Genomic DNA, 22,190 nt, shown 5'->3' on the forward strand with positions numbered 1-22,190 from the left:
CATGGCATTAGTAAAGTCTATTCACATCCCAACAATAACTAATAATATATGTATATTCATATATTAAACTACCTTACTTTCATTCCAGTCTACCTAAACAATTCAAATTATGGCCAAATCTCTTATCCAAATTGCCAGTCCGCTATTCAAATGTAACTGTCCTTTCTGATTTAGACTATAGAAACTCCTCCTTTCCCGTTGAATAAGTGAGTCCTTCAGTCTGAAAAGACGCAGGCTACTAGATCTTCCAATCTTATCCTGACTGTTCCTTCAATCTAAACACCCCACAACTATAGCTAAACTATACTTAGAAACCCTAGACTCTGTTCAGCGATGCAGAATCTATGCTTTATCGAAATGACAAGTTAATCCTCTGTTATTCCAATGATAATGGTCAGTAATTTTAGTATCTAACACATACCACACTTTATCAGAAAATAGCTTTGAAGGACACAGATCTCACACGCTCAACGTACTCAACTTAGCAGTCAACAAGTCAAACCCCACATTCATTGATTTGGAAACAGATCTAACAACCTAACCAAATGAATTATATATATGCTTCTGAAATAATAGATAGTTTATTATATTGCTTAATTCTACCACATGTCCTATGTACTCTCTCCCATTTCCACGTCTGTCTACGTGTTTGAGCAAGTCAACACCTATAATTTTATTAGCCCCCTAGGTCTCAAGCTTTCTCAAGACCTAAGTTTGGCATCACCACACACAGGATGATGACCTGCCCGTTCAGTCCTCTGGAATTTTAGCTTCCCAAAGCGTCTATTCACAGGATTTATATTTATTAGCCCCCTAGGTCTTAAGCTTTCTCAAGACCTAAGTTTGGCATCACCACACACAGGATGATGACCTGCCCGTTCAGTCCTCTGGAATTTTAGCTTTCCAAAGCGTTTATCCACAGGATTTATTGGCATCACCACACACAGGATGATGACCTGCCCGTTCAGACCTCTGGAATTTTAGCTTTCCAAAGCGGTTATCCGCAGGATTTATTAGCATCACCACACACAGGATGATGACCTGCCCGTTCAGACCTCTGGAATTTTAGCTTTCCAAAGCGTTTATCCGCAGGATTTATTAACATCACCACACACAGGATGATGACCTGCCCGTTCAGACCTCTGGAATTTTAGCTTTCCAAAGCGTTTATCCGCAGGATTTATTAACATCACCACACACAGGATGATGACCTGCCCGTTCAGACCTCTGGAATTTTAGCTTTCCAAAGCGTTTATCCGCAGGATTTATTAACATCACCACACACAGGATGATGACCTGCCCGTTCAGACCTCTGGAATTTTAGCTTTCCAAAGCGTTTATCCGCAGGATTTATTAACATCACCACACACAGGATGATGACCTGCCCGTTCAGACCTCTGGAATTTTAGCTTTCCAAAGCGTTTATCCGCAGGATTTATTAGCATCACCACACACAGGATGATGACCTGCCCGTTCAGACCTCTGGAATTTTAGCTTTCCAAAGCGTTTATCCGCAGGATTTATGCCTTCCTAAGCAGCCTATAAACGATATACTTTCGCTACACGTTCATAGCGGTATTCGAAGGACTTAACATGTTATTCCTGATCACTCAACCAGCTGGACAGCCGCCCGTGTCGAAATGACCCGGACAGAGCAATCAGCAAGATGAATCAGCTGAATCAAATGAATCAAATGAATCAAATCAATTGAACAGACGGTTCTGACAAACAACAGCGACATGTATTCTTAAATTCAAAAGCTCCTAGTGTCTAACTTTCTGGTTCTTAAATTTGGAGAGACCTACTTGGTATTTCTTTAGATGTTGCCGAGCCCCGGATCGGACCACACAAACGTTTATACTATATTAGTAAGAACTTGGCTTACCTTTTAAAAGCGGCCGCTTTTGTTTGTATGGTCCGTCCAAGCCGTTTCACAACCGCAGATGTACACCGTCTCTGATCCCTATCAGGTCCCATCTGGGGTGCCAAATATGTCGTAGAAACATTTGACTAAGAAATAATCAACTCAAACAAAATATCTCTATAGACACGGAAGCCTGTGAATTCAAGAATTTAGACTCTTTATTGCATAACAAAAAGCCTGAGTTTTTTCTCCATGGATAAACTGTCTCTCTCTGACTTAGAGATCTCTTTTATACACACAAATAAACAAACATGCGCACATTCCTAACTTATTTTAGTTCTGCACCGTCCTTCTTTTTCAACATCCAGCTGTCACATAATGTCCACTCCAAAAGGTCATGAATGCTTTTTTCTATATGAAGCCTCTCATTCTATCATTCTATTGGCTGCGTGGCTTAGGCCCTTCTTTAAAAAAAACTACAGTAATGCATACCATGTGTCTATAACAAGCCCATGGCCACAGTTTGGAGCCCCTGTGACAGAGCACATACATTCATTTAAACATAATCATGTTTATTACTAATATTATTATTTTACCTTTGCCTACACTTGCCTTCATGATACATAAAATAACACCACATGAGGCTGGAGGAATCAAATCAAATCAATTTTTATTGGCCACATGCGCCGAATACAACAGGTTCAGACATTACAGTGAAATGCTTACTTACAGCCCTTAACAAACAGTGCATTTATTTATAATAAAAAAGTAAAATAAACAACAACAAAAAAGTGTTGAGAAAAAAAGAGCAGAAGTCAAATAAAATAATAGTAGGGAGGCTATATATACAGGGGGGTACCGGTACAGAGTCAATGTGCGGGGGCACCGGCTAGTTGAGGTAGTTGAAGTAATATGTACATGTGGGTAGAGTTAAAGTGACTATGCATAAATAATTAACAAAGTAGCAGCAGCGTAAAAAGATGGGGTGGGAGGTGGGGGTGGGGGGGCAGTGCAAATAGTCTGGGTAGCCATGATTAGCTGTTCAGGAGTCTTATGGCTTGGGGGTAGAAGCTGTTGAGAAGTATTTTGGACCTAGACTTGGCACTCCGGTACCGCTTGCCGTGCGGTAGCAGAGAGAACAGTCTATGACTAGGGTGGCTGGAGTCTTTGACAATTTTGAGGGCCTTCCTCTGACACCGCCTGGTATAGAGGTCCTGGATGGCAGGAAGCTTGGCCCCAGTGATGTACTGGGCCATACGCACTACCCTCTGTAGAGCCTTGTGGTCGGAGGCCAAGCAGTTGCCATACCAGGCGGTGAGGCAACCAGTCAGGATGCTCTCGATGGTGCAGCTGTATAATTTTTTGAGGATCTGAGGACCCATGCAAAATCTTTTCAGTCTCCTGAGGGGAATAGGCTTTGTCGTGCCCTCTTCACGACTGTCTTGGTGTGTTTGGACCATGATAGTTCGTTGGTGATGTGGACACCAAGGAACTTGAAGCTCTCAACCAGTTCCACTACAGCCCCGTTGATGAGAATGGGGGCGTGCTCAGTCCTCTTTTTTTTCCTGTAGTCCACAATCATCTCCTTTGTCTTGGTCACGTTGAGGGAGAGGTTGTTATCCTGGCACCACACGGCCAGGTCTCTGACCTCCTCCCTATAGGCTGTCTCATCGTTGTCGGTGATCAGGCCTACCACTGTTGTGTCGTCGGCAAACTTAATGATGGTGTTGGAGTCGTGCCTGGCCATGCAGTCATGGGTGAACAGGGAGTACAGGAGGGGACTGAGCACGCACCCCTGAGGGGCCCCCGTGTTGAGGATCAGTGTGGCAGATGTGTTGTTACCTACCCTTACCACCTGGGGGCGGCCCGTCAGGAAGTCCAGGATCCAGTTGCAGAGGGAGGTGTTTAGTCCCAGGATCCTTAGCTTAGTGATGAGCTTTGAGGGCACTATAGTGTTGAATGCTGAGCTGTATTCAATGAATAGCATTCTCACGTAGGTGTTCCTCTTGTCCAGGTGGGAAAGGGCAGTGTGGAGTGCAATAGAGATTGCATCATCTGTGGATCTGTTGGGGCGGTATGCAACTTGGAGTGGGTCTAGGGTTTCTGGGATAATGGTGTTGATGTGAGCCATGACCAGCCTTTCAAAGCACTTCATGGCTACAGACGTCAGTGCTACGGGTCGGTAGTCATGTAGGCAGGTTATCTTAGTGTCCTTGTGCACGGGGACTATGGTGGTCTGCTTGAAACATATTGGTTTTACAGACTCAGTCAGGGACATGTTGAAAATGTCAGTGGAGACACTTGCCAGTCGGTCAGCACATGCTCAGAGTACACGTCCTGGTAATCTGTATGGCCCTGCGGCCTTGTGAATGTTGACCTGCTTAAAAGTCTTACTCACATCGGCTACGGAGAGCGTGATCACATAGTCATCCGGAACAGCTGGTGCTCTCATGCATGCTTCAGTGTTGCTTGCCTCGAAGCGAGCATAGAAGTGGTTTAGCTCGTCTGGAAGTCTTGTGTCACTGGGCAGCTCGCGGTTGTGCCGGCATGTAACCACTCTAAAATTCATAGACAGAGCTATGGATGCAAGGACTGACCATCCATAATATCAAAATAATACACTGTGTATACCCAATATTAGGAACCCCCCTCAGAACAGCCTTAATTCATCAGGGCATGGACTCCACAAGGTGTCGAAAGCGTTCCACAGGGATGCTGGCCCATGTTGACTCCAATGCTTCTCACAGTTGTGTCAAATCGGCTGGATGTCCTTTGGGTCATGGACCATTTTTGATACACATGGGAAACTGTTGAGCGTGAGAAACCCAGAAGCGTTGCAGTTCTTGACACAAACTGGTGCGCCTGGCACCTACTACCATACCCGTTCAAAGGCACTTAAATATTTTCACCCTCTGAATGGCATACATACACAATCCAGGTCTCAATTGTCTCAAGGCTTAAATATCCTTCTTTAACCTGTCTCCTCCCCTTCATCTACACTGATTGAAGTGGATTTAACAAGTGACATCAATAAGGGATCATAGCTTTCACCTGGTCATGTCAAGGACAGAGCAGGTGTTCTTAATGTTTTGTATACTGTGTAATTTTGCCATGTTTTGAGTTAGCGTTTGTTTACGTTTACTTTGTTTACAAACATTGCAGTAAAACAAGCTTATATTTTGCGTTCTGATGGTGGGTGACGGTTGAACTAGCGCTTTGAACACACCGACTGTTTCATTGACCAAAATAGTTTGTAGCATCATCTAGATATGTGTGCAACAAAAATTCAACATTCACCTTCTGCTACCATTTCTGTCAACCCGTTTACGTGTACAGTTTGACGTATGCACCACACAGAACGCACTGCAACTGCCTCTGCAACGCAATGCTGCAAGGCAAACGTAGCGTTCTATTGGAAATTAATGTATTTCTGGTGTACCAAAACGCAAAACGAAGTCGGTGTGTTCAAAGCGTTAGTTCGTGAGGCATTTATAAGCTATATTATTCAAGAATCAATGGGTATATCATTAATTTGTGTCCAAAAACTGATGTCGCAACCACAGATTGCCGCTTTAAATTGAAGAATATTATTAATATAGCAAAATAAAATAAAACGAAGTATGACGAATATCATTAATTATTAGGAGAATATAAGCAATTATACTATTTAGAAACAGAATGTCTGTGTGTTGTAATTGTGTCCATGCGCCACTGGGCGAGACTACGTTGTCGTAGGCTACAGCGCGCTCTCTATTCTCTCCGAATAGTAAGGAGGAGAGGCTGTATTCGGGAGAAGGGCCGGGCCGCCATTATTGGGAAGCTGAAAAAAATACACTTACACACAGTCATACATTTGGACACTCTGTGAAGCGATACTCATAGGAAACACAACATTTAGGGTTGCATTTATTAAATGAGCACTGCGCATCACCTAACACGGCATATGCTGTGTACGCGTATGGGCAGACCTGTATATTGGACACAACAAAGGAAATAACAATTGGTCAAAACAACGTGGTGAACCAAGAGGAAAACACAACGAATCAAGCCTTTCTAACGCCCCCTCGTTCCTAACGCGAACATTCAGCGGACAAGAAACTGAACTTCTACTGCATTTTCCGAGATAATTTAGGTGTTTTTGTGTCCAAAGGCAAGAGGCGGAACTCAACATGCAGATGGTACCGAAAACTTACTAGGCTACTTGTGAAAATGGAGACTTGATTCAAAGGGGGAAAAATATACCAAGTGTCCAAAAGGGAAATATTGATATGTATGTGACTGTTAGAGGAGTAGAATTTCCTCTCTTTATTAATTAAATTCTCGAGACGTCGGGAGTGCTGTTTTTGCGAGTTGCGACGGAGGACATTGGAGAGAAAGGAGTGAACGAGAGAAGAGGGAGGAATGCTATGGTATGTACCAGTTCATTTTGCCAATAATGTTTTATTTGGCTAAAAGGGTTAAAAAGGAAAACAATTTACTTTAACTGATTATGATGATGTGGCAATGAAAACAATGTTCCGTATAACAGTTATTTCCCAGGTTTAAATGAGTAGTTGGGAGTGAAGTGGGGGTAATAAAAAGTGAATCTCGTTCAGACAATAAATGTGCAACACGGGTTTGCAATCTTTCTGTGTGGACTGAGGCTTGCCAGGCCAAGCTCTTCTGGGAGATTTTCCCCTCTTGCTTAAAACAAAAAATCTCAGCTTAATCAATGTGCCCAAATAAATAAATAAAATGTAATTATGGAATAGATGGTTGTCAAAGTGTGGTTTATCTGTGTCAATTACGGGCAGTGTTCCTTCGTTTTTTCTTAATTTGTTCACAATTACATGTGAATGGACAGAAGGGAGCATCCATGGACTAAAATGTCTGGATCAATTTGGAAATAGTGTCCCCATGCCATGCGTAATAGCCCTATGTTATGTGCAGAGAACGTGTACATGTTTTTTTTTACGAATAACAAATAAAATCCTGTCTTATTGTTGGCCACATTGCATCACCCAACGATCTGCTGTCATTTCCCCTCTATTCAAGGATCAGTTTGGACTAGTGGTCGGTCAAGGCCCCATGTCAAAAGATAGCTCTGGACACATAATATTCGTTATATTTTATTGATATGGCAGTCTTGTTTCAAAGCTAAATGCAAATAGGCCCATAGTATCCAACTAGTTGGGGGCAGCTGGAGTGCAAGGCATGTTTTTAATCCGTCAACATGTTTTGACATTTGTTTCCTACAGAAACTGAACAGTTTCGGGAGGACGTTTTTATAGCCTACCCATCGAAATGTTATGACCTCTTTTAATCTACGCTACAATTCCCAATCGTATGAAGTTGCATGCCTCGAGTTCTTGAGTTACTGTATTCTGTGAACATGAATTTTGAACTTCAAAATGGAACGTTCATATAGACTGCGCACCATATCGATCATTGTTTCAGTGATGCAAGTTGCAACATTGTATATCTAAGTGCCTTACAAAAGCAAATGTTTCGTCCAATAATGTAACTACACAAATAGGATGACATTCCCATTAATATTCATTTGTGCTTACACTCACACGAGAAACGCTTTTGTTGAGATTGCGTGAAAACCGCATTGTGGCCACTCCTATGTTAGTGCATGTAGTATCGTGGAATACGCTATCCAAGATCGCTCAGCGCGTAGAGTTTAGTTATTTAGTGACGGTTTCCTCTACGGATATAAAGGCTCTCTGACATGTTGACAAACAGCCACGGTTTGTTTACCTAACCTGTTCTCCACTCTGTCAATTGTCACTTGTATTTCTGTCTGCCAGTTATCACGTTCGAGACGGTTAGACACACTTCTAGTTTTACGAGTTTTGGTGAATTGTAGGCTATTGGGGCCTATAGATTTTCTGTAGTTTTGTAACCGATGTCTTTTCCTTCAGAGGTCTGAGTCAAGTCTGACTGTTTTGTAGTTCTTCGGCCGTGTTTGTTATTAGGGGATTTCATTCGTTTCAATGAATAGTCAGGTTATGTAACAGTATACAGGCCTTTGCGTTTGAGGAATTTGGTGACCACGGATAATTGAGTTGAAATGAGTCCACGTTCCTCAGCTAAGGTCACACAGTCAAAAGTTAATCAAACCATGACGTGTGTTTGGTGAGTTTGCCAATTGGGGAGTTATTTTCACTGCAACAAAAAAAAAATGCTGATCAAAAGAGTGATTTCTTAACAACAGCCCACCATTGGAGGTGGGCTGGAGGAGCTCTAGGAGGATGGGCTCATTGTAATGACTGGAATCGATTACATGGCATTTATCAAACATATGGAAACCACATGTTTGATTCCGTTCCATTAATTCCATTCCAGCCATTACGATGAGCCCATCCTCCTATAGCTCCTCCCACCAGCCTCCTCTTCAGCCTTCCTATTCTTATTATTCAGCGATTTATAGGTCTATTGGAGTATTGTATTAGTCATCTCCTTATTATACTGCTTCAGATGAATTGGCAAGTATGACAATACCATTATGGAGTTGTTGGTTTGGGTGTCAAGGGCAGGACCCCCTCCACACACACACACACACACACACACACAGCCTTGGCCTACACTTACACTATAGCCTCTCTCCTTCCTAGTACTTCCAGGCTGTTTGACTAATGAAATAGTAGGCTCCCTTGTCTCTCAGCCCTGCTTCTGCGGATAGTAGGATCTGAGTAGACCTCCCACCACCCAGGGTCTGTGATATGGAGTGCCTGCTAAGAAAGGAATGCAGGAAGGGTTTGGCCCTTTTTTTTTTTATAGCACTTTTCATAACAAACAAGAATCTGTCTCTTTGAACACATGGAGGGATGGATGGAGGAAGAGATTGAGCGCTCATTCCTCCCTCTGTTTGGAGAGGAGCCGAGAGGGTGTTTAGGTTTTATTTGAGGGGGAGTAAGTTTTATTTGAGGTGGAGAAAGTTTTACAAAGGTCAAAAGAGGAAGTACAGTGCTTTCAGGAATTATTCACACCCTGTGACTTTTTCCACATTTTGTTGTGTTACAGCCTGAATTTAAAATGGATAAAAAAAATGTGTCATTGGCCTACACAAAATACATCATAATGTCAAAGTGGAATTATGAGTCAATAAGGATTCAACCCTTTTGTTATGGCAAGCCTAAATAAGTTCAGGAGTAAAAATGTGCTTAAGTCACATAAGTTGCATGGACTCGCTCGTTGTGCAATAATAGTGTTTAACGTGATTTTTGAATGATTACCTCATCTCTGTACCCCACACATACAATTATCTGTAAGGTCCTTCAGTTGAGCAGTGAATTTCAAACACAGATTCAACCAAAAAGACCAGGGAGGTTTTCCAATGACTCGCAAAAAAGGGCACCTATTGGTAGATGGGTAAAAATAAAAAAGCAGACATTGAATATCCCTTTGAGCATGGTGAATTTATTAATGGCACTTTGGATGGTGTATCAATACACCCAGTCACTACAAAGATTCAGGCGTCCTTCCTAACTCCGTTTCCGTAGAGGAAGGAAACCGCTCAGGGGTTTCACCATGGAGCCAATGGTAACTTTTTAAAAAGCAGTTAGAGTTTAAGGACAGTGATAGGACAGCACTGAGGATGGATCAACAACATTGTAGTTACTCCACAATACTAACCTAATTGATAGTGAAAAGAAGGAAGCCTGTACAGAATAAAAAATAGGGGAGATGTATTCACCTTTCAGCAGGACAATAACCTAAAACAGTGTCTGAGTTAGTTTTGACTTAAATCTACTTGAAAATCTATGGCAAGACTTGAAAATGGTTGTCTAGCAATGATCAACAACCAATTTGAATATAAAAAATAAAATAAAATTATGGGCAAATATTGTACATTCCAGGTGTGCAAAGCTCTTAGAGACTGACCCAGAAAGACTCCCAGCTGTAATCACTGCCAAAGGTGCTTCTAACATGTATTGACTCAGGGGTGTGAATACTTATGTAAATTAGATATTTGTGTATTTAATTTTCAATACATTAGCTAAAATTTCAAAAAACATATTTTCACTTTGTCGTTATTGGGTATTTTGTGTAGATGGGTGAGAATAAAATTCAATGTAATACATTTTGAATTGAGGCTGTAAAACAACAACATTTGGAATAAGGCAAGGTGTATGAATACTTTCTGAAAGCACTGTAGCAGGCTCTCCATACTGGGTCATTGGTTATGCCAGAGTTGTATATGAAGATTTCACTTCATCTTGAGGCAAATTCTAAAACCTCTTCCAGATAGAGTAAAGGTGGACGTGTAGAATCATTTTCTGCTATGTTGGTCTATGATTGCCTGCTATATGGGAAAATGGATGACTGAACATTTCCTTGATCTCAATCAAGTTCATAGGAAATACCTTTCTCACTGGACACTGCACAAACCCATGGATCAGACTCATGCAAACACCACCAATGGCATGGAGCAGCAATATGGTATTACTCTAAATACTAAATACTTTACCAGTATTTCAATTCTACATTCTACCCATTTATCGATCAACTCTTCTCAGTAAGAGTCACAGGCTATATTACCCCCGTGAATTCAACTGCACTTTTTTGGTTAGTTGCTCTTCCACTGAACCGATCACAAACCCACTTTGGTTTGTTGCTTAGCTAGCCTGCCTCTCTGCTCCCAGGTAAGGTATTAGCAGTCAGGACCTCCTGTTCTCAGTCTGATTAGGCCCTTTGCAGCGCAGTCACACCTCACCAGGAAGCCTCCTCCCTCACTAATAGCTGTGCCATTTGCTCGCGCAGCAGGCCCTCCGCTCCGCTGTTCCCGCTCACCCTTGCCCCTCCCTGGGCCACAGGTTGTGCCGCGAGTCCCTGGTCTGCCTCCTCATCCACACACAGTGGAGGGCCCAGGCCATGTCATACTAACCAAGTCCAGGACATACTGATTTGGGTCGATACAGACAGTGAGTTTTATACGAGGCCTCATCACACGTTTCAGGGGAGAGGAGCATCGGAGGTCTTCAACTTCTCTAGGAGCAAGAGCACCTCTCGTCATTGTCCTGTTTATTAGCAGGTCCTGACCCTCACAATACACCTGTAATAGATTCAGGAGGGTAATGGGCTTTCAAGGCCTTATACTATACATGCTGTAAATAACGAGTTCTACTAGTTCTGAAGCCTCATTTCCCCCTCTACTAGCCCACACATTTCCTCACAGCCATGCACATCCAGTCCTGTTGGTTCTAACAAAGACCAATCAATGGGTCTAACGTCTATTGTCCAGCCTTCGGTATAGACTAACATCATTTAGCTGAACTGTGGGCTGAACACAATCAGCAGAATCAATGCACACACTTAATGTATTGTTAAATCTGTTGTAAAATGTTAATGTTTAAAAATTGTATTATAATGTATATTACTGCCTTAATTTTTGCTGGACCCCAGGAAGAGTAGCTGCTGTCTTGGCTGCAGCTAATGGGGATCCATAAACAAATGCCAGGAAGTAAAGTGCTGGTTTGAGTAAGAAGGACAAAGAAAATACAAACATCGGTCACTAAATCCTTAACTCTATCCAACAGTAGCCATGCCACATCTCATTAAGTGATGATGAGGACACAGACTCTAGTTCCTCAAACCACCTTGCCACTGAATGAAACAGTAGATTTTCACCTGTTCATTCAAAGATCTCACATTGCTGCCAGCCTAGGGAGACTCCATATATTGTGGAAATGTTTAACAGAACTGGAGCTGTTAAATCAGGCCTGTGTCTTACTAGGAAAAGTGATGTTGAAAAGTTTGATTGAAAGTGGAAGCCTGTGTTTGATAGAGAAAGGAGCTAATTATAGGCAGCAGCTTTAGAATTTGTTGGCCAGATTAGTGACTCGCTTCTGAATGACTGCCTTGTTTGAGACCCGAGTATAAGGCAGGGGAATGGCATTAAGGAACGATTGTATCTGAACCATTAGAAAGTGTGCTTGAGTTGAGACGGTGTTCTCTCCATGTTTTTTTTTCCCTCCATCATTGCCGATTCATGGATGATGATAGCTTGTTACAAAGGTTCTCCGGGTTCTTGTGCTGGTCCAGTCAGTTAGATCTGTCTTTGAGTGGTCAAGGCCAGAGTTGGGGGAGGAAAAACGGATCCTATTGCAGCATTGAGGACAATATCTCTTCAGGTTTTTATGGGGTTGAAGAATAACTGGTCCTGTCTCGCAGAAGCCTATATACCCAATGTTTCCTAGAAATCTTTGTGTCCACCCATAAGCGTGTAAAACATTTCAGAGGACATCCTTCAATAATAAAGTGGATGCACTGGGTCTCCTCTTATCGATCACAAATCCCCATCCCTCCCTGAATTGCAAAGATGGTATATGCCCACATTACGAATACTGTGAATGGAGCATGCCAGTGAAAGAAATGGGTGAGATCTTGTGTGAATGGGGGTTATCAGCCTTTGTGAGGGCAGTTTGAATTGCCCGCCATGTCCCTGTGTGACAAAAGGGGGCCATGATGTTTGGATGAATGGTGACCATGGAGATGAAGGCCCAGGATGTGGGCCACTGTTCGCTGCAGTGCTCCTCGAGACAAGATACAATTGCAACAGAGGGAGAAAGGGGAATGATTAGAGATTAGAAACGAGAGCAAGAGAAAAAGGAGTGATGAAACGAGAGGGAAGGAACGAGAGAAGAATGCGGTATTTAGTCAGAAAAGAACAAGAAAGAGAATCGAAACGAGTAACGAGAGGGAATGAGACGGGTAGCGAGGGGAAAAGGTGACTGACAGAGAGAGAAATGCACATTTAGTGAGCTGTTCTAATGATGTAAGGCGCAGTTGGCCTTTCAGGCTGTGTTCCTGGTATTTGCCCTCTCAGTTCTGTGCTAAGGGATCAGCAATCAATGGCAACTGTCAGTAACCCTGCTGTCTGGCTATTGGCCACAGGGGATTACTAAGCAACATTCAGCTGAGGCTATGAATAATGCTGGCGAATGAGGTGAGGGCTCCGAACTTCAATGGGCAGGATCAGCGATGCAGACATCCAATGGGAGTTTTCTAACGTCTCTTTTCTGAAGCATTTTTTGGCCTACAGCAGTGAATGATTGACAGCAAATGCAACCTAAAGTATATCTCGGAGTATATCAGTACAGTTCCAGCATATCTTAGTGGGGCTCAGGAGCCTCTCAGTCTGTGGTTGTGAGCGACTGAGTGAGTCAGCTGTTTTATCTGGGGCACTTTGTTTCTGAGAGGCTGGAGACCCATAGAAGCACAGTGGAGTGCGAGATCATGGGAAGAGCTCCCAGCAAGAGGTACTCTCATGCATTCCACCCATAGTTAGCAGGCTAACCCGGAGCACACCTGTGCATTTGTGTGTGTCTACCTGCATGTGCATAAATGCATCTTTCTGCATGTAGCCAATGTATCAAGCTTTGAGAGAGATGTGTGTGTGTGTGTATAGACGTAGTGAGTGCAGAGGTAGAAAAGCACTACAGTGCCCAATCTTGTCAAAGACACACATTTCACCCACTCAAATTATTTTTCTATAAGATGGTACTTTGCTTTGCAAAGGGGTGTGTGTTTGAAGATACAGACCCCTGTAGTGTTGTTTTACCCCTCTTTCTTCTTCATTTCCCAAGTCCTCTCCATCCATTTCCTGTGTGTGAGTCTGTCATGTTGTTCGACTCTCACTGGAGATTCTCCCCCATGGAGCCCCTGGGTTTCCTCCAGGAAGTCCACCTAAGGGGACCAGGGGAAGAGAGGAGGGTAGGACGAGGGGGAGTCAACAGCAGGGGTTCTGAGTGTAGGGACCTAATTGAAGAGGTGAGGATAGTTGTCTTCCTCTCCATTTATCTGCAATGGGCTGAATACAGTGTTTCCCTTAGGATTGTTTTCAGCAGAGGTGGCAAAGTTAGGGAGGGGGGTGTTGGAGAGGCGCGGAAGTGGGTGTGGCAAATGGCGCTGTTTCCAACCAAAATTTTAGAGGCCCTCCTCTTGACCGCAGAGACAAAATATTGCGGTTTTAAAACTAATTTCCTGCAATTCTACAAATTCTTTCATTGTGCTGAGAGAAAACAATTCAGTTTTATAGCTAATTTCCTGCAATTTTACACATTTTTCCATGGCTTACGCTGTGTTCTTTTGCTATCTGAATGACTCAAACATTATAACCCCATGCCATGACATTTTTGGAATTTTTGATTCTCCCTGACTGTCTAGTTTTTATTTTGGTGATTGTTAGTTCTCAAAAATGATCTTATTTAAAAACTATATCGCTCCAATATCGTTTCTACATACTTTATATCTGGTTTGAGTTGTTTTACGTTTACACTGAAAACATTTCACCATTCCACCGCTGTTAAATGAAGAAAGGGGAAACACTGGAATTTCCCAAATTTGGGACCATTCCCCTGGTGACTGTACTATGTGCTTTCTGAGTTTGGCGACACTTCTAGAACATGACCTTTTTACTGATATTTATTTGGTATTATCTGTACCCAGCATCTGTGGGAATCCAGGTTCTCCTATGTACTGTCACTGCTGGAAACGTTATAATATAATATATAATATGCCATTTAGCAGACGCTTTTATCCAAAGCGACTTACAGTCATGCGTGCATACATTTTTTTGTGTATGGGTGGTCCCGGGGATCGAACCCACTACCTTGGCGTTACAAGCGCCGTGCTCTACCAGCTGAGCTACAGAGGACCAACGTTGATGTCTTTATTCTAACTGTCTGGTACACCGCTACACCTGCAGCACAGAGAGCGTGCGAGAGCTGTTCCACTTCCACCATATTCTAATTAAAGATGAACGGTGTAATCACAGACTGATAAGCTGCCAGGAGAGGAGGGAAAAGAGCCCACAGACACAGACGACTAGAGGCCTTAAACAGCCACTCTTCTGACCTTAGCGCTTTCTTTCGATCTCTCTCCCCCCATTTGTCTCCCTCCCTCCATCACTCCCCATCTCTTCAGGGAATCGTGGTGCTACATCAGTGTCAGCAGTGGTTCAGCACAGTGGAAGGGCACCACCTTGTCACAAGGCGTTAGTGTGGGATGCTCTCGTGACCAGTATGTTGCCCTTTACCACCTCCCCATTGGCCCAGGCAGACGGGGAGGAGAGGGGCACACACAGGTTTCCTATCACACCAAGCATGCAATTGTGATTTATGTCTAAGGTAATTTCCATGTAAAAGGACCCATGAGCACCAACGTGACGTTTTATAGGAGCATATCAAATTTGGAATTTGGAAATGAAAGCGGAGTCAATCTTTTTGGGAAATGAAGGCATAGATATGTTTTTCCACCATTTTCCATCCCAACAATTTGGAATAAGCAAAGGCTTTGATTTCTGGTCACACAGATGGAAAAGGGGTCTTAAAAAACATAAACTAGAAAAAGTCTTAATGTATTAGAAATCCATCAAAACAATGTTGAAGTAAAGGCCAATGCCAACTAATGTCAACATTTAATATTTAGTTTTGCAGAAATTATATTCCTTCTGTAAGTTTTAAGAAACATTGCCTAGATTAAGAAATATTGTCATAACCTTAGCTTGTTAACTGAGCAAGGCAGTCACACACACTTCAAATGAAACGAATGGGGTGGTAAGTGCAGCAAAATGCCACAATTAATCAAAGACTGTACGTGTGGAGATAGGCAGAAACTGCTTCTCCAATAGAAATCCTGATCACACATGTAGGTGAGGTCATGGCAACGTTGGCTAGCTAAGCTCATGCGCAGAAATATGTCATTGGGTCTAACGGTCATCTCGCGCCGAACTGAGCATGTGCAGGCCGTCAAATCAAAGGCGCTCCTTCGATATGAAGTAGTTTTTGATGAATGAAAACGTGTCTGCTTATCACTTTCATGAGGTTGGCTCTAATCTAGATTGTGCCTTTTAGATTTCAAGAAAATTAACAACTAAGGAGGGATTTTTCACTTCTTTCATTGACTTCCCAAACCCTAGCCTGGCCTGTTTGGTCTGTTTTGCAATTGTTCCCGGCAGTCTCACGGTGTTGCGCCTCTGGGTTTAGAAACTCTGACTTAATTAATGCTTTACCAAGCTAGCTATCTAGCAAGGTGATGAAGAAATACTTAAATTCACTCTCTATTATCCCATACTGCCAGTTTGCTTGCTAGTTAACATTAGGTTAACGGTTCGTGTTGCCATTTGCCAGTAGCAAAACATAATTAGCCAACTTCTCCACTGACTCTTGGCATCTTACAGGCAGCTGCTTCGTAAAACATTTATCCATTGTGATTTAATTATAATGTTGCTAGCTACGCTATTTATTTAGTTGTGGCCATCTGGCTATTATCAACAAGGACTTACGACAAATTCTAGTTGGCTAGCAACAGCATTAGCGCAGCTTGCTAGTTAGCTAGCGAACATTGGCTATCTACAGCAGGCACAAGCCAAACAAACTACTGCCACCTTGTGGTCTGGAGTATTTCATCGTTGGTTAAACTGGGCTGTGTGGCCAACAAAGTTAAGGTATTGGAGTGGCCATCACAAAGCCTTGACCTCAATCCTATAGAAAATGTGTGGGCAGAGCTGAAAAAGCGTGTGCGAGCAAGCAGGCTTACAAACCTGTCTCAGTTACACCAGCTCTGTCAGGAGGAATGGGCCAAAATTCACCCAACTTATTGTGGGAAGCTTGTGGAAGGCTACCCGAAACGTTTGACCCAAGTTAAACAATTTAACGGCAATGCTACCAAATACTAATTGAGTGTATGTAAACTTCTGACCCACTGGGAATGTGCTGAAATTATTCTGACATTTCGCATTCTTAAAATAAAGTGATGATCCTAACTGACCTAAGACAGGGACTTTTTACTAGGATTAAATGTCAGGAATTGTGAAAAACTGAGTTTAAATGTATTTGGCTAAGGTGTATGTAAACTTCCGACTTCAACTGTAGATATGCATCTGTTGGTCACAGATACCTTAAAAAAAAAAAAGGTAAGGGCGTGGATCAGAAAATCAGTCGGTATCTGGTGTCACCACCATTTGCCTCATGCAGCACAACACGTCTCCTTCACATAGAGTTGATCAGGCTGTTGATTGTGGCCTGTGGAATGTTGTCCCACTCCTCTTCAATGGATGTGCGAAGTTGCTGGATATTAGCGGGAACTGGAACATGCTGTCGTACACGTCGATCCAGAGCATCCCAAACATGCTCAATGGGTGACATGTCTGGTGAGTATGTAGGCCATGGAAGAACTGAGACATTTTCAGCTTCCAGGAATTGTGTACAGATCCTTGCGACATGGGGCCGTGCATTATCATACTGAAACATGAGGTGATGGTGGCGGATGAATGGGACGACAATGGGCCTCAGGATCTCGTCACGGTATCTCTGTTCATTCAAATTGCCATAGAAAAAATTGTGTTCGTTTTCTGTAGCTTATGCCTGCCCATACCACAACACCACCTCCACCATGGGGCACTCTGTTCACAACGTTGACATAAGCAAACCGCTCGCCCACACGACGCCATACACGCTGTCTGCCATCTGCCCGGTACAGTTCAAACCGGGATTCATCTGTGAAGAGGGCACTTCTCCAGCATGTCAGTATTCTCTGGCAACAGCTCTGGTTGACATTCCTGCAGTCAGCATGCCAATTGCATGCTCCCTGTCAGGTGGATGGATTATCCTGGCAAAGGAGAAATGCTCACTAACAGTGATGTAAACAAATTTGTGGGAGAAATAAGCTTTTTGTGGATATGGAAAATGTCTGGGATCTTTTATTTCAGCTCATGAAATGTGGGACCAATACTTTACATGTTGCGTTTACATTTTTGTTCAGGGTAATGATGTATTTCTGAATAGTACAGATCAAGGACCCATGATGCCATTCTGTTACCTTCACTCTGTTACTGGTGTTGATCCACTTCACTTACTGTAGTTCAAAAAACAAAATAGGTTAATTCAGACTCAAGGTGTCATATTATAGCTGACGCCCCATTCTTTCTGCAGACATCTTTGAATCTTAATTCGGAGTAGATATTGGTCACGTAAAAAAGAGATTTTACTGTCATTCAGTTACCAAACTTTGCATCTGCACCGTTCCTCATGTAAATGTATTTTAGTAAAATGTTCAGTGGCAATTGTTAAAGGTAGGCTGTGTATAGGTGTATGGTTTGTTAAACTTTGCAATCAGAGGATTTTGCTTGGCATATATTTTAAAGTGAAAAAGTGAGTCATCGTCACTCTGTAACCGTGGAATTACCCCTAACACACATGTATTAGTGCGCGCGCACACTCACACACTATTAAGTGCACACACACAAAAATAACATTTAGCAAATAGTGGTGGCATGTGATGATCCATTTGTAACTGGAAGCTTGCTCAAGGCACTTTTACCTTCCAAATTATTACGTACTTAGGGATTTTTTTTATTTTAACCTAGTTGATTTAAACTCCGAGCACAGAGACTCAGGAAGTGGACACTGATATGTTGTCAGTGAAGTCCAGGGAAAGCTGGATAAAAAAAAAAAAAAGCAATCATAAGGACATCTAGATAGCGCAGATGACACTGGCCCCAACCCATTCCTCAACCCATTACACATGCACACACACACACACACAGCTTTACAACTGACCCCTCTTTATCTTCCCCCACCCTCTTACTGCTCCATAACCTATCGCTCAGAGTTATGGCTATTACACGACTGTGTGACAGTGGACATCATATCCTCTTTAAGGTGAGAAGATAAGGTGGATGTTCGTAGCCATTCTTTAGCATAGCGGCCGACACATCCACATCCCTTATCTGTCCCGGTTCCAGGCCAGGCACAGGGCTGGCGGGCTTCTGCTTAAGGATGGCTTGGCCCGGTGTTATCGATCGGCCATCCCTCCACCACGTAGCTGATGATGTCAGTGTTATCGCCGTGCAGCCGGGGAAACGGCCATAAAACCGCAAGCGCCGCCGCCTGGATGATGGATGGGGTGCTCCCAGGACAGGAGTCATGTGCCGCTCGACTACGCCCGCTTCACACGGTGGCTCGCTCTTGTCTCTCTCTCGTCTCTTTCCTATCCCTCTCCCCTTTCTCCGCCCTCGCGCTTTAGTATCTCAGACCAACCTGTGCAAATACCCTGTATTAGAAGTCTCTTCTTTGTTGTTGATATGTTCAAGAGGACATTTTTGAATGATCTCTGTGAGATGCCAATGTAGTGGCAACAAACAACACATTCAGTCACATCAAATCCATTATTACCCCAAGGAAGTAACCCCAACAGGCCAATGCTTTAGGCTAGCTGTGGTGTTGGAGGTGTTGTGGCTCATCTATTGAGGGAAATTATATTTCGGTACCCCGATTTCCCAGGATGTAGCAGGACTCCCAGGGTCCAAAGCTCTTACGTCACAGCTCCACCATTTTGGAGCTCCACCATTTTGTAACAACTCTGTGAAAACTGAAGAAATGGTGACTTGGATGATAGAGTAAGAAAGACATCACATTAGCGAGTAGATACTAGGTCAAAGACTAAAGGCAGATGATGGCAGGACCGTTTTTTTGCAAGTGGTTCATCATTGGATTTCACCCCCATGCCAGGGAGGGCACCTAGTTGAACTACTGCTCAGATATAGACATTGGGTACAGTTACATGCACACAATAATGTAATTACTGTGGATAGTCAGATTAATATAATAGCTAGTTTGATTAAAACGTTTGCATGCTTTGCAAGAAGAACGATTTCACACTGTTTACATTGACATATCTGAAATCAAGCTACCTCATGGCACTCTTATAAATGCAGGAAATCGGCAATCAGAATAAATGTTCTACCACAGCGACCATGTTATTTAAGGGAGGCCAATTAGTTTCTGAATTTCAATGTGAATTATTTCTGAGATGCATACTTTCAGTTTTTCCCGAACTCATTTCACTTGCACAAAAGAGGGAGGCTAGAACTCCGATTATAAGGGGTTTACATGTCCTAATAATTTGAAAGATTGCTCAGAATACCAGGTGTTTTAATCAGCATATGCTTATTTCGATTTTGACCTTACACCGATTTAAGATAAGCAGAGGAAGGTGATTACATGACTAATGCCATACTCAGTTTAGCGAATTATTAGTGTGCATGTAAACATACTTGTCTGGTTCAAAGGAGTTAAATGAGCAGAACTCCATGTTGCCTCTTAAGTTATTTTCCACCATGTTGATTGTCATCTACTGTATGTCATAAGTCACGGAGATAAAAGGGGGAAACATGGTTGAAGAATGAAAAACATTCCTGTGGGACGGTTGTTTTTTGAAATGTGGAGGGGGCTGTTCAGGGCGCTAGCAAGCTTCCACACTATGGCTTGGATTAGTCACGGCCGTGCAGGGGAACAAAACAGAGGCCTCGTCATCCAATCAGGTAAAAGGTGGTTCAGAATGCTGTCCGTCTGGTTGGGATGAGCTAGGTCTGTTGTTGTATTCCACTGTGACTGACTGGTTTGATGATGGGAGGGTGTGATGACCAGAGAGGGAGGTAGAGAGAGAGCGAGATGAGGCTCTCTTGTCTTTCACTGTCATCTGCATGGGGTGTCGACATAAACATGTCTGGTTTGTCACGTTGCTTTGAGTGTAGGTCAGTTGCCTGTTTGTGTGGAGGTTTTATATTCACGTTTTTTGTGACTAGCCTGCCCTTGAACCAGAGATTGCCTGAATTATACATTGGTGCACATACATACTCCGATACACACAGCATTTTACAGTCAGTTTTACATTGGTAATTCAGGGCCATTGAGTGCACATAGTTACAGTTGAAGTCAGAAGTTTACATACACCTTAGCCAAATACATTTAAACTCAGTTTTCCCTGACATTTATTCCTTGTAAAAATTCCCTGTCTTAGGTCAGTTAGGATAACCACTTTATTTTAAGAATGTGAAATGTCAGAATAATAGTAGAGAATGATTTATTTCAGGTTTTATTTCTTTCATCACATTCCCAGTGGGTCAGAAGTTTACATTTTAGTCATTTAGCAGACGCTCTTATCCAGAGCGACTTACAGATAGTGAGTGCATACATTTTTCATACACTCAATTAGTATTTGGTAGCATTGCCTTTAAATTGTTTAACTTGGGTCAAACGTTACGGGTAGCCTTCCACAATGAGTTGGGTGAATTTTGGCCCATTCCTCCTGGCAGAGCTGGTGTAACTGAGTCAGGTTTGTAGGCCTCCTTGCTCGCACACGCTTTTTCAGTTCTGCCCGCACACTTTCTATAGGATTGAGGACAGGGCTTTGTGATGGACACTCCAATACCTTGACTTTGTTATCCTTAAGCCATTTTGCCAACACTTTGGAAGTATGCTTGGGGTCATTGTCCATTTGGAAGACCCATTTGCGACCAAGCTTTAACTTCCTGACTGATGTCTTGAGATGTTTCTTCAATATATCCACATAATTTTCCTTCCTCATGATGTCATCTATTTTGTGAAGTGCACCAGTACTGTGCATGATGCTGCCACCCCCGTTCTTCACGGTTGGGATGGTGTTCTTCGGCTTGCAAGGCACCCCCTTTTTCCTCCAAATATAACTTGTTATGGCCAAACAGTTCTATTTTTGTTTAATCAGGCCAGAGGACATTTCTCCAAAACGTACAATCTTTGTCCCCATGTGCAGTTGCAAACCGTAGTCTGGCTTTTTTATGGTAGTTTTGGAGCAGTGGCTTCTTCCTTGCTGAGCGGCCTTTCAGGTTATGTCGATATAGGACTCTTTTACTGTGGATATAGATACATGTGTACCTGTTTCCTCCAGCATCTTCACAAGGTCCTTTGCTGCTGTTCTGGGATTGATTTGCACTTTTCGCACCAAAGTACGTTCATCTCCAGGAGACAGAAAGTGTCTCCTTCCTGAGTGGTATGACGGCTGCGTGGTCCCATGGCGTTTATACTTGCGTACTATTGTTTGTACAGATGAACGTGGTACCTTCAGGCGTTTGGAAATTGCTCCCGAGGATGAACCGGACTTGTGGAGGTCTACAATTTATTTTGATTTTCCCATGATGTCAAGCAAGGAGGCACTGAGTTTGAAGGTAGGCCTTGAAATACATCCACAGGTACTCCTCCAATTGACTCAAATGATGTCAATTAGCCTATCAGAAGCTGCTAAAGCCATGACTTCATTTTCTGGAATTTTCCAAGCTGTTTAAAGGCACAGTCAACTTAGTGTATGTAAACTTCTGACCCACTGGAATTGTAATACAGTGAATTATATGTGAAATAATCAGTCTGTAAACAATTGTTGGAAAAATTACTAGATGTAGATGTCCTAACCGACTTGCCAAAACTATAGTTTGTTAACAAGAAATTTGTGGAGTGGTTGAAAAACAAGTTTTATTGACTCCAACCTAAGTGTATGTAAACTTCCGACTTCAATTGTACATACT

At 42.8% G+C, this 22,190-nt stretch overlaps 1 protein-coding gene across 1 annotated transcript in view; it reads left to right on the forward strand.

Moving 5' to 3' along the window:
* The first annotated feature begins 5,639 nt into the window (after positions 1-5,639).
* The window catches only part of LOC311101235 (rho GTPase-activating protein 35-like), an 86,092-nt gene continuing 69,541 nt past the window's right edge, over positions 5,640-22,190 (forward strand). The window contains exon 1 of the mRNA XM_084142347.1: positions 5,640-6,273. The gene's annotated coding sequence lies outside the window, so the exon portion shown is untranslated. The remainder of the gene's footprint in view (positions 6,274-22,190) is intronic.

The sequence above is a fragment of the Coregonus lavaretus genome (assembly GCF_964263955.1).
Source record: "Coregonus lavaretus genome assembly, chromosome: 26".
Taxonomy (NCBI): domain Eukaryota; kingdom Metazoa; phylum Chordata; class Actinopteri; order Salmoniformes; family Salmonidae; genus Coregonus; species Coregonus lavaretus.